Source organism: Bactrocera oleae, chromosome 2 (assembly GCF_042242935.1).
Source record: "Bactrocera oleae isolate idBacOlea1 chromosome 2, idBacOlea1, whole genome shotgun sequence".
NCBI classification, from domain to species: domain Eukaryota; kingdom Metazoa; phylum Arthropoda; class Insecta; order Diptera; family Tephritidae; genus Bactrocera; species Bactrocera oleae.
The window spans coordinates 31,154,872-31,178,545 of NC_091536.1; the positions used below are offsets into that span (position 1 = coordinate 31,154,872).

At 37.0% G+C, this 23,674-nt stretch overlaps 2 protein-coding genes across 8 annotated transcripts in view; one reads left to right on the plus strand and one right to left on the minus strand.

Moving 5' to 3' along the window:
- Positions 1 to 23,674, plus strand: part of LOC106622780 (equilibrative nucleoside transporter 1) — a 242,831-nt gene that overhangs the window by 182,115 nt on the left and 37,042 nt on the right. The window lies entirely within an intron of this gene.
- LOC138855683 (gustatory and odorant receptor 22-like) overlaps positions 21,224 to 23,674 on the minus strand; it is a 1,003,612-nt gene continuing 1,001,161 nt past the window's right edge. For both annotated transcript variants that reach the window (XM_070112940.1, XM_070112939.1), the window contains exon 10: positions 21,224 to 21,511. The gene's annotated coding sequence lies outside the window, so the exon portion shown is untranslated. The remainder of the gene's footprint in view (positions 21,512 to 23,674) is intronic.

The following is a 23,674-nucleotide window of genomic DNA, read 5'->3' on the forward strand; positions in this document are numbered from 1 at the left end:
AAGAGGTTATAATAGTTATCCCACTATTCTTCTCTGTGGGATGATTTGGTAAAATTGAATTGCTTCCTGCAATCTTTCTGCATCTTCTTAAGTATGGGAGACCACCAAGGAGGCGTTATTCTTCCCCTACTGTTGGTTATGGACAAGCCACCTCTAGTGCTTGACGACAAGAATCTGTGAACTGTTTAACGAGGATGTCTAGATCCTCATTGTTCTCTGGTTGAAATGGTGGAAGCATAGGAATACGCTTTTTTAGCTCCTGCATGTGCAGCTGCAGGTTCGTTTTCCTATGATTCCTAAATTTCTCTTCCCCAATTACATTCTCTTCAATTATACACTCAATGTAGCGGTGATCTGAGAAGGGATGTTCCTCCAGTACCCTCCAATGTGTTATTTTATCCACCAGTTCTTCCGATACAAGTGTTATATATAATACTTCCTGTCGTTTTCTGGTTATAAATGTTGGCGTACAACCTTTGTTGCATAACAAAAGCTTACTTCCTATTAAATAATTAAAAAGCAACTCACCCCTCTCATTGCCCCATAGTGTATGGTGGGCGTTGGAGTCGCACACAAGTATAATCAAGCACTTGGATGCTTCGGTGTCTCGTACCAGCTCTTTGATCAGCTGCGATGGTACTGCTACCTCGTCATACGGCATGTAGCATGATGCCAGCCGGTGTTTCTTTCCGCCCGTCTCCCAGCTTACTACACATCACTCGAGGACTCTATTGGATCTTCCTCGACTTCGCATTCCGATTCCGATGCCAAGTTTTTTCCTGCATCGGCGTCTGACTTGTAGGTCATTACCTTCACTTTTGTGAATCCGTAGTTGATCTCTCCGCCACTTTTCGCTAGCGGTTCTACGGATTCCTTTGTTAGAAGCAACAGAATCTGCATTGTGGCTCGTTTCGTCTACACACCAGATTCAGCTGCGGGGTCATCGAAGGCCCTGACGAATCTCCATCCCCCAGGTGGAATATTCTTATGAGCTGCATTTTCTGGTCTGGCTGCGGTGGTGTAGCCGGGATCCATACCCTTGCCCTCGGTCGGGATGGGATATCTTTTTTGTCTACCGCTACTAGCCTGGCTCCGGGGTAGACCTCCCCCACCTTAGTTAATGCGGCCTTATGTAGCTGGACCGATCTCTCGTCGTCACACGCTATCATCTTTATCTGACCCTGATACCATCCGGTATCCGTACATGACGGGGGTGGACCTGGATTGCTTAGTAGCACTTCCAACGCCACATTCGTCAGTAGGGCTTGCACCCATTTCCATTGGGCTCTGGGGACTTTTCCTTCGGGATCACCCTCATCCAGCACCCCAATGACAATGCGGTTCCGGGCCACGTCAGCAAAACATTTCGCGGGCGAGTTAATTCATATACTTATGAATGGTTAAAAAATATATATTTTCTTTTGCATAATATTATATGATCTTTATTCTTAGAAATACACACACTTAATGAACATGTTTTCGTATTATCCTATGGGTTATATATTATTCGTTAAGTTGATAACATATTCATGTTTTGTGGCTTAGGTCTAAAGTCTAATTGTATTATTTGTTGTAAACAAGTGCTTATCGTGCGGCCTATGCCTTCCTATGCATGTCTTGCATTCGTGTATGGTGTGGTATGAGTTCAAAGTCTTGTGTTTGATACTCTTGTTTATTTGATTAGGACAGATCTGGCTTTATCAGCGTTTCTCATATACTTGTGTATAAGTGTCGTTGATACTGGTATTAACTCTCCTCTCTCTTATAAAAAAAATAAAATGCCCTCATTTTTATAATGTAAAGGTGGCTGTGAGTTGTTAAAGTTCGTGAAGTAGTTTGATTAATTTGAGTAGTGTCCAAATTATCAGGATTATAATTCCAAAGGTTGTGATTGTGTATGAGTAGTTTATGTAACTTCCGGATATTCGTAAACTTAGTTTCTTCATTGGAGTTGATTACTTCATCAATTGTTATGGTGCCTTCATGTTGGACTATCTGCTTTATTGTATCCTGTATGTTTGTGTACTTTCGTCCATTTATTTTAATGGTGTCATTAAACTGGATCAAGTTTACTCCTGAGATAGTTTCGTTATTAATGTATGTAGATAGCTTAACGATGTTATTTTAAATAATTTACATTTAGCGTTATTAAAGGATATTTATAAATGATTACATATGTATTCTTAACTCTAATTACATTTATTGTGGAGTATTCCATTACATTTAAAACTGGAATATCTAATTTTTCGTTTTTTATTATTTGTTTTATATCATTTAAATTTAAAGATTTAGACAAGTAATTTCCTGCCTTTACAGAATTTATAGTTTTGAATAGGGTTTCTAATTCCTTTAAAGTTTCTGATATGACCAGGCTTGTTGAGATTGATTGAGGATCAACCTTTGAGACTAATTGTTCAAAGTGTGAGTTAATGACTCTTACTTGTTGTATTATTTTCTATTATTTCATTTAAATGTGTTTTTATTTCAATAAGATCGTCATGATCTGGAGTCCCAGTTATAAATTTTATTATAGTCCCTAAAATGTTTATTGATCTTTTTTGTATTGAGTGTGAAATAGTTTGTTCAATTAAATTTGAGATTATATTCTCGTTTATGATATCCTGTTGTGTCCTGCCAAATGATCTATATTCTGATTTATATTTTTTCATTATTGTCGTTAAATTAAATAAATGGTATAAATATTCGGTATCTTCATATAGGTATGTGTCGTCAGTTTCGGTGAAGATAAATTTTTTATTTTTTAGATTGCTCACTGTGTATGCTTTTATGTTTATTATTAAATTCAATAGGAGTGTTACGAATATTATCTTTATGTAAGACATGTTGTCTTTCTCCTCTCTCTACTAAAACTGTGTCCTCACGGTTTTCTATAACTATGTATTTTAAATATTTTTGTTCCGTTTTTGTACGTCGTTTTGACAGTGCGTTAATTATTTGTTTTGGCTCATAAACTTTTTGTGTTCTTTTTTTATTATGATATTCTAAAACTTTGTCTTTGTTTTTTTCAATCAATTGTTTTATTTTCGGATAATTCTTCCTATTGAAAAATACTTCCACTGGTTTTTGTTTTGTCACCGAGTGTATTGTCCTATTATACTCGTATGCTGCGTTAAATATTTCCGTAACTGGATCGGTGTTATTTTGTTTTTATGTTATGTAAGCGTTCAACTGAACCGTTTGATGTCGAATGAGCTGTTGGCGTACGATTATGTGTTATATGTAGTCGTCGGTATAGTGACATACAAGTTATCGATGTGAATATACTCTCATTGTCGGTTTGTAATTTTCTACAATATGGGTATGTAAGTGTGAGAATTTCTTCTAATTTGTCTACGGTGTTGACTTTATCTGCTATTTCTCTCATTAATAAATATTTTGAGTACCTACACATACTAGTTATATATAATATGTTCTATTCCCTATGTGGAATATATCCATACTTATAGATTCTCCTGGTAGATTTGTTGCTGGTGTTCTCCCTATCAGTTGTTTTGTTGGTTTCGCTCGTATTTTTGTTCATAACAATTTGAACAAAGTTTTTGATTTGTTTCGCCATATCGGGCCAAAAATATTGTTGTCTAATTTCCATCGCGTTATTTTTCTCATTTCTAAGCGCTCTTTTATGTGTATTTGTTATAATTTCCAATTGTTTGTTTTTGTCTGTTATGTCCTCGACTAGATTTTGTGCTATAAAGAGCTTGTAGTTTAGAAAATGTTTACTTAGTAGTGATTTTATTGTGAATAGTTCTTGTTCATCAATTTTAATCGCGTTATTGAAATTAGGTGTAAAAATTTCTTTTAAGGTTTTTGTTAGATAGTCAGTGTTTTGATATTCAATAATATGTCTGTGATACTTTGGAAAAGTCGTTTGTGTTCTTTTTTATTTCGTTTAGTTTCCTTTAATATGATTTGATTCTTAAATGAATTTATCGTTTGTTTTGCGTATGTATAGTTTTCGTTTGGTGAACTACGTGTCGAGTGCATCGATTCTATTGTTGAAGTGTTAATTTTTTGTCTTGATAATGCATCTGCTACTACGTTTGTATACTATTTTTGCTCCAGATTCTTGTATAAAATTTTTCCATCTTTTTAGTTTTATATTTGGATTTTTGTCCGAAATAGAAAATATTAATGCCTGGTGATCAGTGTGTATAGGTTAATCTGCTATACCGTAAATATAATTCCTAAGTTTACCTATAGCCCATACTATTGCTAATAATTCTTTTTCTGTTGTACAATAATTTTCTTCTGTTTTTGTTAATGTTCTTGATATAAAAAATATAGGTTTTTATTCGTGTGATAAAACTCCTCCTATGGCGAAATTACTCGCATCTGTAGTTAAGTCAAAAGTTTTTGAGAAATCTGGTTGAAATAGTTCAACTTGTTCTTTTAATTTTGTTTTAATGATTTGTATAGCTTTTATAGTTTCTTTATCTAATTTAATTTCTTTCTTAGCTGACATTTTTTTACTTGTAATACCATTTTCTCCTTGTAGATGTATGGTTAGTGGTTTTGTTATTTTGCTATATCCTTGTATAAATTTCCTATAATATCCCGCAATACCTAAAAATTACCTTAATAATTTCAGGGTTTGAGGTATCGGATACTTGTCTAATGTTTCTACTTTCTTTGGATCTACTGTTATTCTATTATGTGTTATTATATGTCCTAAATATTCGACTTGATTTTTAAAGAAGTGTGATTTTTCATTAGAGATTTTCATATTTGCTTTATCTAATGCGCTTACTATTATTTGGATGTGTTTAATATGTTCTTCAGGTGTCGAAGAATATATTAACACGTCGTCGATATATACAAACGCAAATTTGTTTATATATTCTCGTAGAATATCATCAACACATCTTTGAAATATTGAGGGTGCATTTCTTAATCCGAAGGGCATTCGTATGAATTCATATTTTGCTCCATTTATGGAAAATGCTGTTTTTTCCCCTATTTTCTTTAAATCTTCTAGATCTATCGTGGAAAAATATTTAGCTTTACCTAACGCTTGTATCGTCATGTTTAATCTTTTCTTGGGTTTTCTATTTTCATCTATACCCTTTTTTGGTACTGTCCAAACTGGTGAGTTATAAGGACTTCTACTAGGTTGTATTACATTATTCTTTAATAATTTTTTTATTTCTGAATTGACAAAATCGTTATCTGCATACGGATATTGGTATTGTTTTGTCTAAACAGGTTCATTACTTTCTGTCCGAATGGTTGCTTCTATCGTTCTGGTAAATGGTAACTTTTCTGTTTTATTATTTCTCCTAATTATTTTAATTTTTTCAATCCACAAAATCCTATTATCATATCAAAATCTTTAATATCTTCTAGTTCAAAAAATGGTAAATCATGGCTTAACAGATGTATTATTTTTTTTACTAGTCATGATGGAATATCCATGCATTGATTTTGTCCATACAGGATCTATTGATATACTCTTACCTATTCTGCATTTTTTTAATATGTAGTTGTTTGTAGCGCCTGAGTCGATCATGATATTCACTTCTTGTTGTGTCGGACCATCCTTGAGTGTAAGGCAAGGTAGTCCATCCTTTAGCCTAAAAATGTACTCGATGTATCGTCAGCTTCTTCCATGTGTCTGAAGGTTTGTTCTGGCTGAGGTTCAGGTTGTTGGTGTGTGTTGATCCTTTGTATCTTTTGCGGAATGATGTTTCTGTTAGAGTGATTTCGTTTGTACCCACTGTTTCTTTGAGGTTCGTCAACATCCATGCGTTCTTGTGGAGGTTGGTATGTATTAAATACTCTTTGAGGTTGTGCATAATTGTAATTGTTCCTCGTTTGTTGCCTTGGTTGGAATTGATTTTACCTGAAGTTGTTAGTGTGATGATTAGGTTGATTATATTGACTTCTTGACCAATGGTTTAAATTATTATTATGCCATTGTGGTGGATTAAAATTAAAAGGGTTTAGTCTTATGTGGTATTATTCTATGTTGATTAGTTGGTCTTTGCCAAAGTTATTTAAATTTTGTTTTTGGATTACGATAGGTCGTCTTAGATTTTTATTTTCACTAGTTTGTTGTAATCGTATTTCGATTTGTTTAGCCCTTGTATATGTTTGCATTAAGCTTTGATATTGATTAGATGCTGTTGCCAAATTTTTATTTTTTAATCCTTTAATAAATTGTGTTATAGATTCTTGTTTAATATATTTGTTATTTATTTCTGTTTTTAGAAGGTCCATTGTATTTTTAATCAGCTTCCTGTGCAGTAACAATGTATATTGGAAATAAGTGTCCAAGTCTTCTGTTGGTTGTTGTGCCAAGTTCTTCATGTGTTCTTGTATTTCATACAGTGCGTTTGGGTCGTGATATAGTGCGTCCAAAGCTTCCATGATACTTTAGAAGTTGAGAGGTGTGTTGTGCATTCAAGTAACATATCTGCATGCCCCGTGATTCTTCTTCTGAAGGTTGTAATGATATTGTAGAATTGAGGTGTGCTCTGGAATACTTGGAGTGGTTCCATGACTTTCATAACATGTGATTTTCATATCGTATATTCTTCTTTGTTCCCTTGGAAAATAGGTAATTCCTTTAATACTTCGATTTGTACATCTGTTACATTCTGGAATTGCATCGTGGCTTCTTGGTATATTGTTGGAGTAGAAGTTTCGCTAGTATTAGGATTTGTAGTTTGGAACATCCGTAATATTAACTCCTTGTCCTTTCTCCTTTCCTCGTACATTTTCGAGAACTGATTCTGAATGTGGGACATTATGTAGTTTTCAGGAGTGGTATGGACTGTAGCTGAAGGATTTATGTCCTCGTTTGGCGTTGTCCGTTTTGCTCCTTGACTCATTTTGTGAGTTTCTGTCTTCGTTGAGGAAGATTTAAAGATTTTGGCTTTCTTTACTAAAGATTTCAGCTTAAGGATTTAGATGTCCTTCTTTATGCGCTTCGAAGATTCTTAAGGATGCCGAAGTCCTGTTGTGCGATCTCCTCCTTCCCAGCAAAGAGCGGTTGAGCCCCCAGTTAATTCATATACTTATAAATGGTTAAAAAATATATATTTTCTTTTGCAGAATATGATCTTTATTCTTAGAAATTCACATACTTAATGAACATGTTTTCGTGTTATCCTATGGGTTATATATTATTCGTTAAGTTGATAACATATTCATGTTTTGTGGCTTAGGTCTAAAGTATAATTGTATAATTTGTTGTAAACAAGTGCTTATCGTGCGGCCTATGCATGCCTATGCATGTCTTGCATTCGGGTATGGTGTGGTATGAGTTCAAAGTCTTGTGTTTGATACTCTTGTTTATTTGATTAGGACAGATCTGGCTTTATCAGCGTTTCTCATATACTTGTGTATAAGTGTCGTTGATACTGGTATTAACTGGCGCACGCCCTTTGTCTTCGGTCTCTTGGCTGACGGCTTTGCGGTGATGGCTCCACTATGAATGGCGGTCAGTGCCTGTCAGTGGGACTGGTTTCTACGAAAACAACCCAGCAGAAACTGCTTGGAGAGGAGCTCGTTATGTTCCTTAACCGGAAGCATACGGGAATCACCGTGATAAACCGGAGTGCAGTGTTCTGACAGGTCTGGAGCTTCCTCGTCTGCGTAGCACTACATCCAGGCGAACATATTGGGGCTGCATAGTTTAGGACCGGCCGGCCGATTGCCTTGTATGTCGCCAGCAACGTTTCTTTGTCTTGGAATTTGGTACCATCGACTGAAATGTTTAGATCCCGTCTGTACTCCTTCGTCCAGTTCGTAAATATGGTCGGTGTGGATTTAGTGGGGGAGAGTGTCAGACTTCTTGCAGAGAAGAAGCGAGAAAGATCGGAGAGATAGCCGTTTACTTTCGAGCACATGCCATCGATTCCATTGCCCAACGTCAATATGCCATGCTGATGTTCTGCTAGACTCAGGTGGTGAGTGAATGTCGGGAGTAACAAGGCCTCAAGTGCTTACACTAGTGGGGAAAAGAGAGTTATCGGACGATAAGACTCCTCCTCTCCTCGGGTTTCCCAGGCTTCAGTAGTGGGACCACTCTTCCGACTTTTCACACATCGGGTATTTGAAGAGTGGCCATCGACAAGGTGAGGACCTTGGTAAGGTAGCTTACTCCCGTTGAGCCTAGATGTTTTAGCATCAGCATCACAGCGTTTGGCCTTGTCAGTCGAAAGGTGCAGTGGAAACTGCCGGTTAAAATAGCTCACGCACTTCTTCGGGTCCGAAGAGGCATGGCCATCGAATTGAATTTCAACCCGATCATCATGTTTCCTCGGATTTGACAGGGCCTTGACAGTAGTCCAAAGCTTACTTACACCGGTGGAGAGGTTGGAGAGGACTTCAGGTGCACTACCCATTTTGTCCGCTTATGATGGTTTACCATTTGCCGAATCTCCAAATTGAGATCCCTTATTCGGGGATCTTGTTTGCTACTACAGCTGCTTCGGCTGGGAAATTAGGGCGGAGTTCCGCGATTCTTCCAGCCGTATGAAGCGAACAGTAGCAGCGGCGACCACCTTGCGGAATTGACGCTCGCCAACGATGACGTGGTCAGACTGGGAGTCATGCTGCCTGTGTGAGCTCCTTAGGGCCGTGGAGGTCCTATCTTGGTCACTCGACTGGAGTGGCGGCGCAGTGCGCGAACATGGTACAGGTTGCACAGCCGTTGAGGCAGATCTCGCAGTATTGCGTTGGCAGCATGTGGCCACGTAACTCGTAGTCCACTCCCTATGTGTCTTAAGGCCTGAGCAGGTCTTAAGATGGCTCCATCCATTGCATGTATTGCACCTAACCGCAGTGGAGTTTGGATGGCGCCTTCTAGCGCAAACGCAGCAGTAAAATTCCTCGGGGCACGGGTTGGACTCGATGACAGCACGGGTCAGGAGGATACGGAGCAACCCTGCTGCTAGGAGTTACTCCAATGACGACAAACTTAATCTAGAACTTACCGATCCAAACAGGGTTAGATCGCCGAAATAACAGCCCTTGGCCGGATAAAATCCGGGTCAATTCTGGTAACGTATAACCGGTTGTTGTCGAGCTCGGGCCAAACGGTGCTCTCCTCTGGGAACAACTCGCTCCCTCCGGCCTTTTTAAAGGAGGTCTGGACTCCTTAATGTTTAAATTTTTATTGTATTTTAACTGGCTCATATATTGGACCCACGAGTGTAGGGGAAAGTATGTCCGCTTGCGCATAGCCCCGCTACGCAAGTAAGGCCATCTTATTACGGAGGGCGCCAGGTATCCGTAAGCTCCGTGCGAGACTGGGCTATTTAAGGGCCCCCAGCCAGGTTGATCTTCGGCACGGGTCGCATGACACCTTGATCCAGCCCTTTACCTTGATCCAGCCCATAGAAAGACCTCCTACCTGGATGCTGCACTATTGAAGAGTACCGAACACCCAGATAGGAAGCCTGACCTTAGCTAGATACCTCACTACTGCAACAGCCGACCTACTTCCAGCTCGTCCTTGCCTACGTCGTGAAACTGTGGTATCTATTCCCAGTCGGCACCCTCGTGGGGGGTTCAGCGAAGGACTTTGGTCCACCATCTTTGTGCTTAAAATGAATCAAATCGGGTAATATTTTTACCTAGCCCCATGTAACTAATTTCATGATTTTCGTACATTCTTCTGACCTTACTCCATAGGATTGTGAGGTACCTTAATAAAACAGTGGGAGCATTTTATTAGTTTGTGGCATGTAAGTAGTATGTGCTATTGGCAAAAATTGATAACATCGGGTTAATTCTACCATCAACTTCCATTTACTATTGTACTTATAATGCTTTTCGTTATTTTAACCAGTTTTATGCCGAATATGTTGGTCAGTGAATATTAAATTTTTTTTTTACTCTTACTACATGTTGCTACAGAGTATAGAAGTTTTGTTCAACTAACAGTTGTTTGTATCACCTAAAACTAATCAAGTTAGATATAGGGTTATATATTATATATTTAATGGTTGCTTCTGTGTTACGGTTACTTTACGACGTTCTTGCCCAGTTGATATGGTTTGACGGGTCGGTGGCGATAAATCCTTGTACGGGAGGTATGTTGGTTTTAATCGGTCTATGGAAATGTTTTCTGCCTTTATTGTAATTGTTTGCCTTTTATTGTAATTGTGTAATATTTTTCCGCGCGAGAGAAAACTGTGTACGGTCCTTCGTAAGGTTTCGAAAATGATGGACGAACTGAATCGTTTCTTACGATGACATTTGGGCAAATCTCAAGGTCGGGATGCACAAATACTTTCCTCTGTCCATGCCATGCTGTCTTCGATGGTCTGATTGGGTTCATTATGTCTCTGAGTTGGGTAACGAACTCTGTTTGCGTTTTAAGTCGGCTTTCGTGTATAAAAAATTCTGAAGGAATTCGCAATGTCGTACCGTAAATAAGTTCCGACGGTGATGCTCCTAAAACTTGCATGTAGACGGTTCGTAAGTCTAGGAGTATAGTAGGCAGGAAGTCGGTCCAACGTTCTGATTTAAAGGTTCGATCTTTCTACTATTCCGCTTGCCTGTGCATGATACGATGTTGTCTTCAGATGCGTTATGCCGAGCGAGCTTGTCAGCTCTTTAAATAGGGTGGATGTAAATTGACAACCTCGATCTGATGTAATGACGGCTGGAACTCCGAATCTTGCAATCCAATGAACGATTAAAGCTTTTGCGATGTTGGTGCTGGAATCGCCTCTGGCCATCTTGAGAAACGTTCAATGATTGTGAGACAGTTGCGGTTACCGGCGTGTAAAGGAAAGGGACCTACGACGTTGACGTTAATATGATCGAATTTCGTGTCTCCCGATTCGTAGCGTTTAAGAGGCGTAAATGTATGTCGAGTTATTTGAGCTAGGATTCCAGGCCAGACGAATCTGCTGGTTAGGTGTTTGGCTGTAGCACGTGTACCTGGATAGCCCATAAGTTGCTCGTAACACCTCAGAACGAAACTTCTTTGTAATGAATGGTCTAATGTTGCCAGTTGACGAGTCGCAGACTATTTGTTTGTCGCATCCAGGTATTGTGAATAATTTTAGCTGAAGAGATGAATTACTGTTGTTCTGGCGAAGGAATTTGAGCTCTTGATCAACTTGCTGGTCTTCGGCAAGTTTGTAGTAGGTTGCGTGAATTTGTGCTATTCTTGAAAGCATGTCAGCTGTTACATTGGCTTTCCCCTCTACGTGGCGAATATCTGTGGTTATTTGAAAAATGAAATCACGCTGGCGAGTTTGACGACTCGATCGTTTTTCAGGATTCTTCTGGAATGCATAGATTAGTGGTTTATGATCGCTATCGTTGTGAGTTCTCTGTCATAAGTGCTGTAACGTACCTGAGTTTTGTCGAATTTTTTGGAGAAGTATGCTAACGCTTCAAAGTTGCTTCCTGTTACATGGTGCAAAACAGCTCCTGTGGCTGTATCCGAGGCGTCGACCCATCGTGACATCTCGGCGTCTTTTGAGGGATGTGCCAAAAGAGAAGCATTCGCAAGCTGGGTTTTACATTTTTCAAACGCTGCTGTCGTAATATCAGTCCATTGGAGCTGAGAGCGATCGTTCTTTTTGTTTCCAGGGCACAAGACTAACAGTGGTATTTGCGTTTCGATGGCGTGTGGAATAAATCGTCTGTAGAAGTTAATTGACGGTAGTTGGTTTTTTGAGATCTATAATAGCTTGTACGCGATGCCTTAGTGGTCTTATTCCCACTGCTGAGACAGTATGACCTAAAAATATGATTTCCGTTTTTACGAAGACTTGGTAGCGTTGATCCTTAAATTGTGCTTCTGTAGACGTTCAAAAAGTCGGCGAAGGTGTAATAGATGTTCGTCTCGAGATGATGATGCTACATGCCTGATGGCAATGTACGGCAATGTACGGGATAATAATCATCAAACTTTACAATAACATGGCCTAATTATAATGGTGACATTGAATTGAGTGTCTCTCATTTTAATAACATTATTACGAAATTATTTGAAAAGTATGTTCCAATAGTAATTGTTAATAAAAGTAATAGTATAAGTCCGTGGTTTTCGAAAGAGTTATATAAATTGAAAAACAGAAAAACTCGAGCCTTTTAACATTTGAAAAAAAAAAACTGGTTCACTTGTCGACTATTCTAAATATTTTGTATTGCGTCAACAATATTTTGACCTAAACAAAAAATTTTATAATAATTACTTAATTAATAAAAATATTTTATAATAATTACTTAATTAAAGTAAAAAAGAATATTGTAATTAATCCAAAATCGTTTTATGATTTCGTCAACTCCAAACGCAGGATTTCCAAATTTTCGTCCGCGATGAAATACAAATCTATCATTTCCAGTGACAATGATATTATATCCAATATGTTTGCAGAATTTTTCAAGTCAAACTACTGTAATAATTCTTCCAAAACCTTTTCATATCAGCACGTGCTGTGTTCGAATACTTTAATTAACGCTCCAATTTTTTCTGAAGAAGACGTCCTACTTAGTTTAAATAAGTTAAAACCATCTTTTAGTTACGGCCCAGACAAGATACCCTCTGCTGATACCCTATACTATTAGTTATATTTCCGTTAATTTCCTCATCTCAGCATGGATTTCGTAAAGGGAATTCGACTATAACAAATATGCTTGAATTTGTAAACCATGTATCATTGGGTTTTAGGGAATATAATAATACGGATGTTATATACACAGACTTTAGCAAAGCTTTCGATAAAGTAAATCTCTCGACTCTCATACATAAACTTGATCTGCTGGGCTTTCAGCCAATATTCCTTCAATGGGTATCTTCCTATCTTTATAATAGAACACAACGAGTGATATTTCAAAAATTTTATTATACGCTGACGACGTAAAGCTTTTTAAACCATACACTTCAACTGAGGAAAGGTGTCTGTTGCAAACAGACTTAAACAATTTGGTTGCATGGTGTGATAGCAATAATTTGCCATTGAATCTCAATAAATGTAAGATGATGTGCTTTTCCCGTAAATCTGTGCACCACTCTTCTTATGTAATAAAACACCATATTCTAGAGCAAGTTTTTAACTATGTTGATTTGGGAGTTAATATGGACCCTAAGCTTAATTTTAGTCTTCATATTGATACCATGGTCTTGAAAGCAAAAGCTGTCCTCAGTTTTGTTAAACGTTGGTCTAAAGAATATAGAGATCCGTATATTACTAAAACACTTTATACAACTTTGGTTAGATCTATATTGGAATATGGCTCTGTTGTATGGAACCCTAGCTACCACATCCATCCTGACAAGTTAGGATCTGTTCAAAAACAATTTTTACTTTTCGCCTTAGCGCATTTCCGAAGAGATTCTAGGGTAAGTCTACCTCCATACACTAGTCGTTTAAAACTTATTATTCTACCTACAGTTTCTAGTCGTAGGGAAATGCTTGACATAATATTCTTAGTGAAAATTTTGAATGGAACAGTTTGCAGTTCTTTTCTCCTGTCTGAAATTAAATTTAATATCCCGGTTCGCTTTTCGAGGCAGGTTAGACCTTTACTGCTAAAATCCTGTAGATCATATTTTGAACTAAACGAGCCATTCCGCCGTATATGTCATGATTTTAATTCTCATTCCAGCACATTTGACTTATCTGACTCACTTTTCAAAATTAAAAAGACTTTATAGTTTTCTGAATGAAAATGTAACAATTTATTATATTGTAACTATAAATCTTAGCTGTTGAAATTTTTGTTTCTGTAGCTGTAGCACTTAAAAAACTCATTTGCCTTTTCTGACTCGGCTAACTCCGCACGTATGCGGATTGCGCCCCTCGCGTCGGTTTGCTCGGGCGGAGTGTAATCGTTCGGTTATTATTATTATTATTATTACACAGATATCGTCCATGTACGGAAATACAAAATCTAGTCCTCGTAGGACTTCGTCTATAAGCCTTTGTAATGTCTGCGCTGCATTTCGAAGACCAAAGGGCATATACAAAAATTCGAATAGGCCGAAAGGTGTGATGATACCCGTTTTCGGTACGTCTTCTGGATTTACAGGAACTTGATAAAAGGGTTTTTGTAGATCGGTTTTGGAAAAGATCGTCCTACCTCTTAAATTGCTAGTGAAATCCTGAAGATATGGTATTGGATACCTGTCTGGGATTGAAATCTCCACATGGCCGCCATGTACCGTATGCTTTCTTTACCATGTGAACAGGGCTAGCCCAACTGCTCCTCTATGGACGGCAAATGCTCAGTTTTATTAGACTGTCGAATTCTGCCTTAGCCGCTGCCAGTTTATCTGGAGAAAGACATCTTGGTCGTGCTGATAAGGGCGGTCTGCGAGTTTAGATGTGATGGACCATTTCGGACATAGCTGGGCTTCCGAGTTGCGCCAATCGTGTTATATTACCAAAAAGGAGCCCATCAAAAAGTTTCGGGCGTAAGTTACAGGTGTGCGTTGCAGTCTTCGATGCAGATAGTTATTTGCTTTTCTCCAGGTTGTTGTATGAGCAGGGTTTCCTACATGTTCGAGCGTTGGCGCCGAACATATGGTGATACCAACATAACTCGTTCGTGTGCGTAGACTCCTGGTGCACATATCGTTGGTGTCTCTGTTGGCTTTGGCTGCTGCTCCTTAGTCGTCGCGATTTGATAACTTCCATCTGCTTCGTGAGCTGAGCGATTTCGTTTCGGATTTCTTGTAATGTAATTGGCTCATCGTTGGCCTGCTTGGGGGCGCATATTGTTGGTTGTTGATTACCTAGTACGTTAATTTGTCGAAAATTCATAGAATCAAAGATGGCGTCTGCAATTGCAACTTTATCTGCGACGTCACCTTTTGATGCGATTACCGTAGCCTGAGCGTGGGGTGGTAGACGTGAGGCCCACAGATCGATAAGTACTGTTGCACAGAGCGCGGTGCCAGCCACTCGTCGCATATTGTTGAAAAGTTGGCTGCTTGGCCTTAAGTCACCCAAGGGCATATCCGAAAGAACACGTTGCACGCGACGTTGTTGGTTGTCAGCAAATGTGCTTTAGTTTGGATTTAATGTACTCGTAGCGGTTAAGCGAAGGTGCTGAATCGATGACTGCCCTTAACTCCATTAACTTGCTTGGAGGAACTCGTGACATGACCAGTTTGTATCTCCTTGTGTCGTGTGTCACACCGGTAGCTGCGAACCAAACTCCAATGACAAAAAATACGACTCGATGTTTGTTTCGTTCATATTGGGTGTGCTTATGCGTGGTACCATAGCTGCGTCCACGTGGAATTCGGGCTGATTCACCTCGATTGATGATCTAGGCAAAATACTTCGCGGTTGCAATGCCTGTCGAACGTTAGGGGGGGTCGATGTTTGCATGTCATTTTCACCTTGTTGTGCCATCTAAAAATTTGTCTTTGAATCGTCGGGGTTACCAGTTTTAAGGTAACATAGTACAACATAGTTGTAGCCTGTCGGTAGTTTATGATGTTGCCACATATGTATATATAAATGATCAGGATGAAGAGACGATTTGAAATCCTGGTGACTGTCTGTCCGTCCGTCTGTGCAAGCTGTAACTTGAGTAAAAATTGAGATATCTTTTTGAAACTTGGTACGCATGTTTTTTGGTACCAAAAGACGGTTGGTATTGCAGATGGGCATAATCTGACCACGGCCACGCCCACAAAACGCCATTAATCAAAAACAAATAAATTGCCATAACTAAGCTCCACAACAAGATACAACACTCATATTTAGTATACAGGATAACATTATGGGGGGGCATCTGCAGTTAAAATTTGTTTTTTGAAGTGGGCGTAGTCCCGCCCCCTAATAAGTTTAATGTGCATATCTCCTATACAACTGTAGCTACCAAATTTCACTGGGAACAAATGTTTTCAGTATCTCTATCGACGGTGTGAAAATGGGTGAAATCGGGTGACAACCCGCCCACTCCCCATATAACGGTACTGTTAAAAAATACTGAAAGCGCGATAAACCAAGCACTAAACAGTCAGTGGGCGTGGCACCGCCCACTTTTAGGTGAAAACCCATATTGTGGGATCTGCTTAACCGATTTCAACCAAATTCGGTGCATAACGTTCTTTTCATATTTCTATGTTATAGTGCTAAAATAGGTGAAATCAGATTACAACCATGCCTATTTCCCATATAACACCATTTTCAATTCTATCTGATTCTTTCACTTTCCACTATGCATATCAAGCAACAATGATTATATCGGCGTAAAACTTTGCGTGAATAAGACGTTTAAAGTATGCTACCTTGTGACCAAAAATTGTCTAAATCGAACCAAAACTGTTCAAGCCCCTAAGTACTAAATATGTGGACCCCAGTGCCTATAGTTGACTTTTTACTGAAAATATCGGTCAACATAGAACAAGGCGGCAAGATCCACAACGAAATCTAAAACAAGTATGCCATTTGACTTTGCGAGAGTATAAAATGTTCGGTTACATCCGATCTTAGCTCTTCCTTACTTATTTTTAGTTTGTTTTGTTTAGTCACTAGGCAGCACTTTAATTTTGTTTTTGTTATAAACACTGCACTGTAATTGTTTTTCAATTTAGGTAGCTTTGTTTATTTACACAAAGTTTGTAGTTACAGTTATTTTTTTCTTTGTTTTAGTTTTTTGTCACCGTACTGGTCATAGGTATATTAATTATGATTTTTTGTATAAAACCGATAGTGCCATTTGTTATGGCTCGAAGGACCATGTATATCTCTGTATTTGGAATGAAATCAGTCACCAGCTTTTTTTCGCGTATACACTTTTATTCGCAATAAAAAATCACATGCAACGCAGCACAAATATACAATATATGAGTATATATAAAGAAAATTAAATTAATCAAATAAAGTTCGGCTGATATGAAATACTGCATATACTCGACCGAGGACGTGAATCACAAAGGATGACGAGGTATTCTTTGCGAGCTAGATCGATACGACAAGAGAGGTTGTCGCTTAGAAAAATTTACATTCATTATTAGACGAAATCATACTTGTAGCAGATATACTTTTTTTAATAGCCTTTCCTATTGTACACCTGAACAACGTTTGCTTTCCGTGCTTAGTGAAAAGCACTGAATAATTTTTAGCAGAATCCTTTGAATGGCCGAAATACTAGGAAAGTTTAGTGGTCGCAGACAGGGCCGGCCCCTCCATATAGGGAAGTTATGCAATTGCCCAAGGCGAAAGAATTATATGGCGGCATTTGGTCTAATTTTCTTTAAATATAAATAAAATAGATTATGTAAAGAAATAACTTTGTTTAGTTCATTTGTTTATACAAAAATCATAGTTTAATATTTTCAGCTCAATTATGAGGGTGAAGATGAATCAATTCTAATTTTGATACTGCATTTGTCATAGTTTAATATTTTCAGCTCAATTATGAGGGTGAAGATGAACCAATTCTAATTTTGATACTGCATTGTCTTGTCTTTTTATTTAATATAAGTTTAGGTTAGGTCGTAAGCTTGATCTAAAATCAATGGATCTCACTTGGATAGATATTGCCCATAAACATCTAAAAGTGGATCACTAGATCCTCATAGATCAACGAAGTGTTTTGAGCTTACCACATATTTATTAATGTCGTTAACATCAATACCAGGGGTGTCTACCAATTTTTTTAATTTAATAACAATAAATTTTGTTTTAAAATTGGTAGAACTTTTACCGAACTTTTGATGAAACAAGTTTACGGCGATGATTGCCTATCCCGTAGCAGAGTGCACGAGTGGTTTCAACGTTTTTAAAGTGGTCGTGAGGACATAAATGAGGACATGAACCAAAACGTTGATGCGATATTCTACCTTGAAGTTTTGAAACGTTTGGTGCGCCGCATTCGACGTGTTTGGCCCGAATATCACGAAGATGGAAGTTGGCGTTTGTTGCACGATAATGCGCCGTTCATCGATCGACGCTGTGGCCGATTATTTGACCAAAAATCACATTTTAACAATCAACCACTCCCCGTATTCACCTGATATGGCACCGTGCGAATTCTACCTTTTCGGTAAAATACATTTGCCGATGAAAGGAAAGCGTTATGCAGACGTGGACTCCATTCAAAAGGCTTGCACCGGCATACTGGCGGCCATACCGGGCAACGAGCTAAAATACTCGTTCGACATGCTTTTGGACCGTGCAAAAAGCTGTATTAAAGCAGAAGGAGACTATTTTGAATAAAATTAATGGATTTTGCCGATAAAACCATTTGTTCTGTCTTTTTTTTTAAAGTCCTGTTCACTTTGGAACGCACCTTGTATTTTTCAGAGTACCAAGCGAAAAAAATATTCGTTATTTAAGTCAACATTTTAAGTGCCTGGGGCACTTTATTCCATTTTTGATGCTGCCAAAAATCAAAATTCACCTTTTCCTTTGAACGCACTTCGTATACATAATTTAGGGTGCGTTCGAGATGGCAATCACGACAGCAGTGTTGAAAATTTGTCAAAGTATCACGTTCTGCGTGAATTTTTGGCAAAACTTGCAACAGCATCACGTTCAACTGTCAGTTTTTGCACGCAATTTTTGTCTGCACATCAGCAGAGTATCAGCAAATATGCTACAGAGTAGCTGTACTGCTGCAAATATTACGTAGCTCGAACGCATCCTTAGTAACCGCAATGACCACCGTTATTTTGTGATAGCTTCGCTAAGCGCTGCGGCATCGAAAGACAATAGTTTTCACACATATAATATCTGGTGAAAATGATAGCCACATTTCCATAATTAAATCCTCTATCTCATGTAAAGTCCGAGGCACTTTCTCGGTATTGTTAGTTTTTTTTTATCACAATACCCATACATTTCAATAGGGGAAAGATCGGGGCTTTGTAGAGGCCATTTCAGCAACCTCATGTAACTATTTGCTAGGTATTGACTAACAATGTTGGCCTCATCAATAGGAGCGTTGTCCTGTTGAAGGATGACGCCTGCCTTAAGGTATGACGACTTCTTTCATAAAATTGAGATACACTTAAGCATAACATTTTCCTGCAAGTACCACAATTTTGCCTAACCCTTCGGCAAAAATGCAACCCCATACCATGAGGCCCCTATTGTCTTTTTCAAGTATAGGTTTTACGGACTTAAATCTTAATGCTTCGCCTATTAATATACTTCATCCGTATCATTGGTTCGTCTGTCTAAAGAATTTGCCTTTGTACAATGTTACTTAACGCAGAATATCGTTGGTCACAACCGTATGTTGTGCTCACGATATAAAGCTGGGTTCCTAAGACACTTGTATCACATGAATCTGATATTGTAATATGAGCGCAATGAGGTGTAATTATATTGCTGACAGACTTATACCTATTGTATATTAGCACCTTTAAATAGAATCTGTCCTTGGGACCTCGAGGCCTAATCATCAGTCATAAGGGAAATTTTTCTTTTAGCAGTTTTTTTTTTGCAAGTTGCAATTAAATTTTTAGAAGAGAAAGTTTTTATTTAATCGATATAGAAATCAAGTTATATATACTTATATAAATGATCACGATGACGATGTGAGTTGAATTCCGAGTCTGTATGTTCAAGCTATAACTTGATTAAAAATTGAGATAACCATTAACACCATTAACACTTAATGCATTATTACATACAATTACATAACGGTAATTTAGTACAGGAGATCGCAGTAGACAGGTACACCTGTAGCAAAAATTTAAGACAAAAAGCCGCTCATAGTAATGAAAATATTGCTGCCTTTCAGGCAAGTATTTCTGAAAACCGCAACGATTTCAAGACGTTGTCAAGAATTGGGCCTTTTTAAAACCATCCGTATAAAGTTGTTCTCACTCAATAACTAAACGTCATGAATTTGCTGATTTTTCCTTGGAACAACTTGAAAACGATAACATTTCTTTAAAAAAATCATCTTCTCCGATGAGCCTCACTTTCATCTGAGTGGTGCGACAAATAAACAAAACTGTGGATTCTGGTGCGAAGAAAATTCCTCAAATTATTTATGAATAATCATTACATTCACTTAAATTGACAGTTTGGTGTGGTTTTTGGTCTGGTGGAATCACCGGTCCGTACTTCTTTCGAAATGAACACTGTTACTGTCAATGGAGAGCGGTATAGATCAATAATAACCAACTTTTTATGGCCGCAATTGGAGGAAGTTGATCTTGGCAACATCTGGTTGCAACAAGACGGGGCCACACGGGGCACGTGCAACAACCGAATTATTGCGAGAAGAGTTCGGAGATAAGAAAATTTTAAGAAATAGTGACAATGAGTTGTGATTTAACACCATTCGACTATTTCTTGTGGGGTTATTTGAAGTCATTGGTCTTTATTGAACGTGCTATTCATGACATACGACTTGATTTAGTGGAAAAAGTACTCGAAAATTAGATTCAGCGAATTCGTTCCTGCAAAAGAAGTTGTGGAAGCCATTTGAATGATGTTATATTCATCCCTTAGAGATGTAGTGTTGATCGTTTGTATAACACTTTCGGATATATCCGCTTGGCTCTCAAAATTTTTTTCTCTAGTTAAACACATCTTGAATTTATCCGCAATACTCTCGTTTATTTTTATCACTGAATATCTTTAGCACACTACGTCTTTCTACTACGGTTAAAATGTGGGAATATAATCCGTCTTACAGTTCAAATTTGCGTGTATTTTTAACAGGGCTTTTTTTGCCTGTGTGTATAACAGAGCTTTTATATATCGCTTGTGTGAATAACAGGGATTTTTTTGCCTGTATAATAAGGCGTATAATTTTGGCTGAGCTCTTTCTTTAGGATCGAAGGACCAAAAATTATATATTGCCTGTAAATATCTGAACTTTTTTATATTTCCTGTTTTATAAATACAGGTCTTATTTTGTATTACCTGTATTATTATTAATGACAGGGCTTTTCTTGACCAAAAATGTTTAAACTAAATGTAGTTCTTAATTTGAAATGCGGGAATATACCCGTCTAAAATTTTTGTAGTCTGTATTTATAATAGGGCTTTGAATATTGCCCGTATTTTTAACAAGTTTGCTTTATTGTCTGTATGTATAAGAGGACTTTTTGTATTGCTTGTATTAATTAATACAGGTTTTATTTTGTATATCCCGTATTTTTATTTAATAAGCCGTGTCTTATTAATTTAGTCACGTTTTACACCCTATTAAGCATGATATGACACTAGTCTGTTTTTATACAATTAATAGACATACAAAATAAATACAATTTATTTTTTTGCTTATTTATTTATTGTAAGCTGTGGTAATAAGAAATACTTTTACATTAAAAGTCTGAAGCTTAAACTTATTTGTACATTTTTATTATAAGAATCTGTAATGTTGGAAAATTCAAAGTTACAATCAATACAAAAAAGAATTTTTTTTTTAGTTTTTCCCTATATATTTGCTTAAAATGTTTTGCCTTCTCAACAAGTAGGCCTTTCCTTAGGCACTCTTCAGACGCCAAATCTTTTAAAGGTAGTTTGGAGTTTGCTCCAGTCAAAATTTGGAAAGTCTTGATATTAATTTGCAAAACTGATTAAATGGCATTCTCCTGAAATAAAAGTAAAAGAAGTTAATAGTAATATTATTATACGAAAATCAGTGTTAAATGTTTTTAAGCTCTAATATGCTACATAACGGAAAATATGTTTGGACTGGCTTGGATTTTCTTACATAAATTTCAGTCGCGAATACTGATACAATTTGCACATTAATAATCCAAACTAAAATTGGCCGTAACTGCAACCTTGAGCATTTTGTAATATTACTAGCCCTGACTCATAGCCTTTAGTTGGATTTTACATGTATGCCTTAAATCAGTTTCTGCATTTTAGGGTCCATATTATTGAGCTTCAATGGCAAATCATTTCTATCACACCATGCAACCAAATTGTTTAAGTCTGCTTGCAATAGACACTTTTTCCTCAGTTGAAGTGTATAATTTAAAAAGTTTTACTTCGTCAGTGTAAAATAAAATTTTTGAGTTCTATTACTGAAGAGATATCGTTAATAAACAACAAGACGGGAATCGGGCCAAGATGATTACCTTGCGAAACATCTGAAGATACTTTAATTGTATCTGAAAGAGTATCCTCAAATATCACTCGTTGTGTTCTATTATAAAGATAAGAAGCTACCCATTGAAGAAATATTGGCTGAAAGCCCAGCAGATCAAGTTTATGTATAAGAATCGAGTGATTTACTTTATCGAAAGCTTTGCTGAAGTCTGTGTATATAACATCCGTATGCTTATGTTCCCTAAACCCCAATGATACATGGTTTACAAATTCAAGCAAGTTTGTCAGAGTCGATTTCCACTTACGAAATCCATGCTGAGATGCGGAAATTAACGGAGAAATCGAAAAGGTTATATGGTCAGTAATGATAGCTTCAAAAAGTTTAGGTATAACTGATACTTATAGTTTTGCGATACCTCTATAGTTTTCAATGTTGACCCAAATTCACTTTCATGCAAAGAAATTATAAATGACTGTTTCCATATTGAAGGAAATAATCCGTGTTTAAGAGAGTAATTAAATATCCTTGTTAAAGGCAAGTAAGTTTCGCACTAGTTTTTAGGAAGCAAGAGGGTATCATGTCTGGGCCGTAACTAAAAGATGGTCTTCTTCAGAAATAATTGAAGCTTTAATTAAAGTATTCGGACACAGCACGATAATAGAAAAAAGTTTTAGAATAAATATTACAGTAGTTTGACTTGAAAAATTCTGAAAACATATTGGATATAATATTATTGTCACTTGAAATGATAGATTTGTATTTCATCGCGGACGAAAATTTGGAAATCCTGCGTTTGGAGTTGACGAAATCATAAAACGATTTTGGATTAATTACAATATTCTTTTTTACTTTAATTAAGTAATTATTATAAAATATTTTTATTAATTAAGTAATTATTATAAAATTTTTTGTTTAGGTCAAAATATTGTTGACGCAATACAAAATATTTAGAATAGTCGACAAGTGAACCAGTTTTTTTTTTTCAAATGTTAAAAGGCTCGAGGTTTTCTGTTTTCCAATTTATATAACTTTTTCGAAAACCACGGACTTATACTATTACTCTTATTAACAATTACTATTGGAACATACTTTTCAAATAATTTCGTAATAATGTTATTAAAATGTGAGACACTCAATTCAATATCACCATTATAATTAGGCCATGTTATTGTAGAAAGTTCTCTATTTAACTTTTTAAAATTAGCTTTTGCAAAGTTAAACCGAGTCCAGAAGCTAGAAGTTTTATGATTACTACCCCATGTATTGCCTATGATTTCGACAGATACAGACAATGCAGGATGGTACGAGTCCTCTGGTAGAACAAGAGGATTACTCTTAATATCGGAACACTTTGAAGAGGTATCAACGTATACTAAATCCAAACATTTACCAAATATATTCGGAATCAAATTAATTTGGTTTAGATCCAACTCGGAAATTTTTTTAAAGAACTTATTAAAACAAGACCGATTGCAAATCGGTACGATATAGTCATCGAAAGCTTTTTACGAAGCACACGGTAAATTGAAATCTCCTAAAACGATTATTTTATCTGCATTATTTGCCATCGAAGTAGCGCTATTTATTAAAAAAGCATGCTGCATGTACAATGTATAAGATATGGTTAAATAAATAAAGCAACTATTAACATAGACTCTAATACATTACAATTCAAATGAGTCGGTTCCTGGGACAA